The sequence below is a fragment of the Erythrolamprus reginae genome, chromosome Z (assembly GCF_031021105.1).
Source record: "Erythrolamprus reginae isolate rEryReg1 chromosome Z, rEryReg1.hap1, whole genome shotgun sequence".
Lineage (NCBI taxonomy): Eukaryota > Metazoa > Chordata > Lepidosauria > Squamata > Dipsadidae > Erythrolamprus > Erythrolamprus reginae.
In genome coordinates, this window is record NC_091963.1 from 134,849,078 (window position 1) to 134,855,077 (window position 6,000).

Consider the following 6,000-nt stretch of genomic DNA (forward strand, 5'->3'; position numbering starts at 1 on the left):
ATGGGAACTTACCAAATTTGCAGATTTTTATTTATTTTATTATTTTATTTTATTAATCAGATTTGTATGCCGCCCTTCTCCGCAGACTCAAGGCGGATGGTACTAAGCTGGCAGGAATACCTAACACCCTAAAACTGAGGGCGAACCTATGGCACACGTGCCTCAGGTGGCATGCAGAGTTATATTGGGGGGCACATCAGGCATATTGGGGGGCACATCAGCTCCAGAGCACATGTGTGTGCTAACTAGCTGATTTTCAGCCTTGGGAAAGGCCGTTTTGCCCCCCGAAGGCTTCAGGGAAGCTTCCCTGAAGGCTCTGGAGTGCAAAAAATAGCACAACAGGCAAACCGGAAGTCTGTTTTTCTGAACTTCCGGTTTGCTCTTATTCCCATTTTTTTCACCATCCCAGGCATCAGTGAAGCCTGTGTGCATGCGTGGAAGAGAGGGAATAGTTGGGGGGCAAGTGTGTACAATCGAACCAAAAAAGCTTCGCCATCACTGTCCTAGAGGATAAACTCAAGATCCAGACGGATCTTGACAGACTTGAACACTGAGCCCTATCTAATAAAATGAAATTCAATGCTGAGAAAAGTAAAATCCTACTCTTAGGTAAGAAAAACTGAAAGTACACATATAATCTGAGTGAAACCAGGCTAAATAGCAGTGACTGTGAGAGGGATCTTGGAGTCTTAGTGCAGTGTTTCCCAACCTTGGCAACTTGAAGATATCTGGACTTCAACTCCCAGAATTCCCCAGCCAGCGAATGCTGGCTGGGGAATTCTGGGAGTTGAAGTCCAGATATCTTCAAGTTGCCAAAGTTGGGAAATACTGTCTTAGTGGACAACCAGGTAAATATGAGTCAATAGTGTGCAGCGGCAGCCAAAAAAATCAATGCAATCCTTAGCTGCATTAACAGAAGTATACAATCAAAATCAAGCAAGGTACTAATGCCACTCTATAAAACCTTAGTAAGATCACACCTAGAATATGCATCCCGTTTTTGTTACCACGCTATTAAAAAGATGTTGAGGTTCTAGAAAAATCGAAGAGAAGAACAACAAAGATGATTAGGGGACTAGAGACTAAAACGTGAAGAATGGTTACAGGAACTGGGCAAGGCTAGTCTAGTGAAGAGAAGGACCAGGGCAGACATGATAGCAGCGTTCCAATATTCGAGAGGTTTCCACAAAGAGGAAGGGGTCAAGCTATTTTCCAAAGCACCTGAAGGCCAGACAAGGAATAATGGATGGAAATTGACCAAGGAGAGGTTCAATCTGGAAATAAGGAGAAACTTTCTGACAGTGATAACAATCAACCAATGGGATAGCTTGACTTTGGAAGTTATGGGTGCTTCATCACTGGAAACTTTTGGGAACAGATTGGACTGCGATTTGTTGGCAATGGTGTAGGATTCCTTGCTTGGGCAAGGAGTTGGACTAGATGATGACAAGGTCCCTTCCAGTTCTCTTAATTTAATCTAGAATTCATGGTCTCTTGATTCCTAAATCAGCACCTTAAGCACTAGACCAGTGTTTCCCAACCAGTGTGCTGCGAGACATGGTCAGATGTGCCGCGAAGAAGGAAGCTCAGCTTCTGGTCTCAACTTTTTGCTGAGAGTGCAAAGAGCAAAAAGTTGTGAGACCGGAAACTGAGCTTCCTTCTTTGCGCCTTCCAAGTTTTCCGCCAGCTGCACCGCTCTGCCCGGCTGGAGCTTCCCTGGCGGCAGCAGCAGGTGAGCTTTGGGGCCCGGTGGGAGGGTCCCTTCCAAACTTTTTTACCCCCCCCCCTCAATGTTCCCCAGGATTTTGTAAATGTAAATAATGTGCCGCGGCTCAAAAAAGGTTGGGAAACACTGCACTGGACCCACAAATTGGCAACACGTTCTTTCAATATGTTCACAATTCTTATTGAAAGGGAATTATTGCTTCTAAGCTTAGGGAGAATAAGTCACTCTCTGAAATTTAACTACCTTTCCCCCAGAATATTAGTTTGAAAGCAGATTCCCATATTTATCAGGGTTCATTTCCCAGCTGTTGGGTGGGTAAGAAGATTTTTAATACAGCTCAGAAGCCCAAATGAAATAATTCCCTGAAAATAAAAATAATTTGCTAACGGATGATTATGGATTAATTTTACCCAGGCTCCCTTTGGGGCAGGCTGTAGCCAGCACAGCTTAAAGCAAAGATTTCAAGACCCGATCCCGACCATTATCAAAATACAGGGCATGTCCCTTTCATAACCCAGAGTAACAAACCAACCAAGGGCAGGAAAAAAGAGAATGCAATTTAGAACCTGGTCCAAATATGGCTTTATTCCTAGATTCTGCAATAGCTGATTATTGTGTCTAGAGCTTCTTTGGCAACTTCATTAAATCAATTTAATCGTCCAGTTTAGTCATCAGCATTATCTCCAATGCTTTGCTGATAATTGCTAAGTGCAGTTATAAGCACATTGATGTCCTGTGGGAAGCTTTCACATATTTTAAAGGGTGTTCACCAAAACAATCCTTCTGTGGTTGGAGCACTTTTCCTTTCTGTTTTGGACACTGTGGCTAATGGTGAGGAACAACAGAAACCAAAGGTCGCAAATAGCTGGAGGGAGAACAGATTCCCTCCAGTGGCTTGTGGCAGCAATTCTAAAAGCATGCTGCTGCCTTAGGCCCAGATTCCTACTGTTGGAAGAGAAATCTGGTTCAATTCCAAGCCGGGAAATAAAATTTATTTATTTATTATTATTTATTTAGATTTGTATGCTGCCCCTCTCCGCAGACTCGGGGCGGCTCACAGCATAACACAACAGTTTATAACAAATCCAAATATAATTTAAAATATTTAAAAGAACCCCATTTTGCTAACAAACACACACTCAAACATACCATACACAAAATGTACATGCCCGGGGGGAGGTGTTTCAGTTCCCCCATGCCTGACGACAAAGGTGGGTTTTAAGGAGTTTACGGAAGGCAGGGAGAGTAGGGGCAGTTCTAATCTCTGGGGGGAGTTGGTTCCAGAGGGTCGGGGCCGCCACAGAGAAGGCTCTTCCCCTGGGGCCCGCCAACCGACATTGTTTAGTTGACAGGACCCGGAGAAGGACCTAATCGGTCGCTGGGATTCGTGCGGCAGGAGGCGGTCTCGGAGATATTCTGGTCCAGTGCCATGAAGGGCTTTAAAGGTCATAAAAATGGAGGCAGGCTGCAGGAAAGGAAGTCTCTGTTTATTTCAGGGGTCGTCAAACTTTTTAAACAGGGGGCAATTCATGGTTCCTCAGTGTGTTGGGGGGGGGGGGGTGGACCAGCTGGGTGGTCATGGATAGATGGTCATGTGACTGAGTGTGGCACATTTAACAGCCAATTAAACAATATACCCAAATTAAGTTTTAATTTGTTTTTCTGGTGAGGGTGTGTCTACTTACTTTTGCTTGAATGTTCCTCTTTTGGTTGACTTTTCTTTTTTACTAGATCATTTTTTAAGCTATTTAGGCATCTAGTGCAGTGTTTCCCAACCTTGGGAACTTGAAGATATTTGGACTTCAACTCCCAGAATTCCCCAGCCAGCAGATGCTGGCTGGGGAATTCCGGGAGTTGAAGTCCAAATATCTTCAAGTTCCCAAGGTTGGGAAACACTGGTCTAGTGGTCCACATTTATTTTATTTATTTATTTATTTTGTCCAGTACACAATGAGGGTTTTATTGGGTATACATCTATATACACATAGTAATATACATGATGAAGGTTGTAGAGGAGATACTCATAGTAAAATATATCTAAGAAAGAATGGAAAAGAAGATATAGTAATAGAACATATCAATGAAAGAATAGAAGAAGAGATATAGGAATAGAAGAAAGGTATAGGAGATATAGGAGAGCAATAGGACAGGGGACGGAAGGCACACTAGTGCACTTGTACTCAGGAAATTCGGTCTTATATCAATTCTTCTCAGCCACAAGGAACTTGAGAAATCTCTTTTTGTCTTTCTCTATCTCTTTATCTTCTGGACATAGGGGGAGGTGAAAAATCACACCGTTTTTCACCTCCCCTGCCTCCAGAAGCATTCTGCTGACCAAAAACAGTCTGATTTTTAAAGTAAAAAAACGAGCCATTTTCACCCGTTTTTCAGCTCGCCCTCCTCCAGAATGTCTTACAGGCCAAAATTGTTGGCCTTACCTTTCAATTCCATCCCACGGAGTTCATGAAAGTAAGTCCTACGCTCAAACAAAGGGTGTGTGTGTGTGTGGCAATCTTGTAGTCCTGTGCAGGCTGGATTAATGGCTTTGGTGGGCCACATATGGCGCACGGGCCATAGTTTGAGGACCCATGGTTTTTTTGGTAGCCAGAAGCTAGTGGCAGCAGCATGTTTCTGGGATGGCTGACAAAATAGGGTGTATTGTAGGTGAGTTTTTATACATTCTTTGGGGCTTTGTGATTGAGATGCCTGTTCCCTTGTAAGAATGTGACCTTCAATATTTTAATTAACGTGGAACCGGGCAGTACACGATGGTTTCTCTATGCATTTTCTAGAATTTTATTGGTTCGTTCCAATTTTTAAAATTAAATTCGAAACCTTTTAAAAGCATTTGGAAACTACAAATTGTGCAAAATACAGCCACGCGAGCAGTCACGGGCTTGCCCAGACATGTCCATATCTCTCCAACACTCCACTGTCTGAATTGGCTGCCAATCATTTTCCGGACGCAATTCAAAGTGTTGGTTATGATCTATAAAGCCCTACATGGCATGGGAGCAGAATACCTCTGAGACCGCCTTATGCCGCATGAATCCTAGCGACCTGTCAGGTCCCACAGAGTTGGCCTTCTCCAGGTTCAGTCAACTAGACAATGTCATTTGGCGGGGCCTAGGGGAGAGCCTTCTCTGTGGGGGGGGGCCCTCTGGAATCAGCTCCCCCTGGAGATTCGTACTGCCCCCACCCTCCTCGCCAGGCCTGGGGCCATTAGATCTTGCCCCATGGCCAAGGAATGTGGAATGAATGGAATGATTGTTTTTTATGGTTTTTTTGGGGGGGTGGGTGTTAGATTTTTAATTACTTAATTGGATTTAAGATATTGTGTATTGTATATTTTATACATTGTGAGCCGCCCCGAGTCCTCACAGAGGGGCGGCATAGAAATCCAATTAATAAATTATAAATTTTAACCCCAATCCAGGATCCCTTCAAAGGGTGTAACACTTTCAACCCCCCAAGATTAAACTGTTGTACAATATGGGTAGAGGAATACAGAGGAAAAATTGAGAAGGGGATAAGTGAGTAACTTTCTACACCTTGTGTGGTCAGCAAAAGGATTTGTTTCTGAGGCATGCAATGGAAGCTGCATTAAAGGCCTGGCGACCTATTTCAGCCACTAACAGCTCTTTCCACAAAACTGTATTTCTCAACATCTCCCCCTTCTGGACAAATAATAACTTTGCTTCAGTTGAGGATTAACCTACATTTGTCATTTGTAAATCCTGTTGGACTGCTTCCTACAATTACACCATCCCATTACACAACACAAAGAACTGTTAAAATACCGCTTTATATAGTCCAGTGTTCCTCAAATAGAAGGTGTGCGTGTAGCGATGCCAGTGGTGGTGGTGGGATGAGCCTGGAAAACGTGTGCCCTACCTGACATTTATACCAATACCTCGGTCGCGTTCCTCAGTGCTGTGTCCAGGGCAGTCCATTCTAAAAGAAAATGACCTCGATCCACAGCTGACTTTGGATCACCATCTTTCGGCTGTGGCAAGGGGGGCATTTGCCCAGGTTTGCCTGGTGCATCAGTTGCGGCCCTATTTGGACAGGGGGTCTTTGCTCATGGTCACTCATGCCCTTATCACCTTGAGGTTTGACTACTGCAATGGGGCTACCTTTGAAGAGTGTTCGGAAACTTCAAATCGTCCAAACTGCAGCGGCGTGAGCGGTTATGGGCCTTCCAAGGCATGCCCATATTTCGCCATCACTCCATGGAACGCATTGGTTGCCAATTGGTTTCCGGACACAATTCA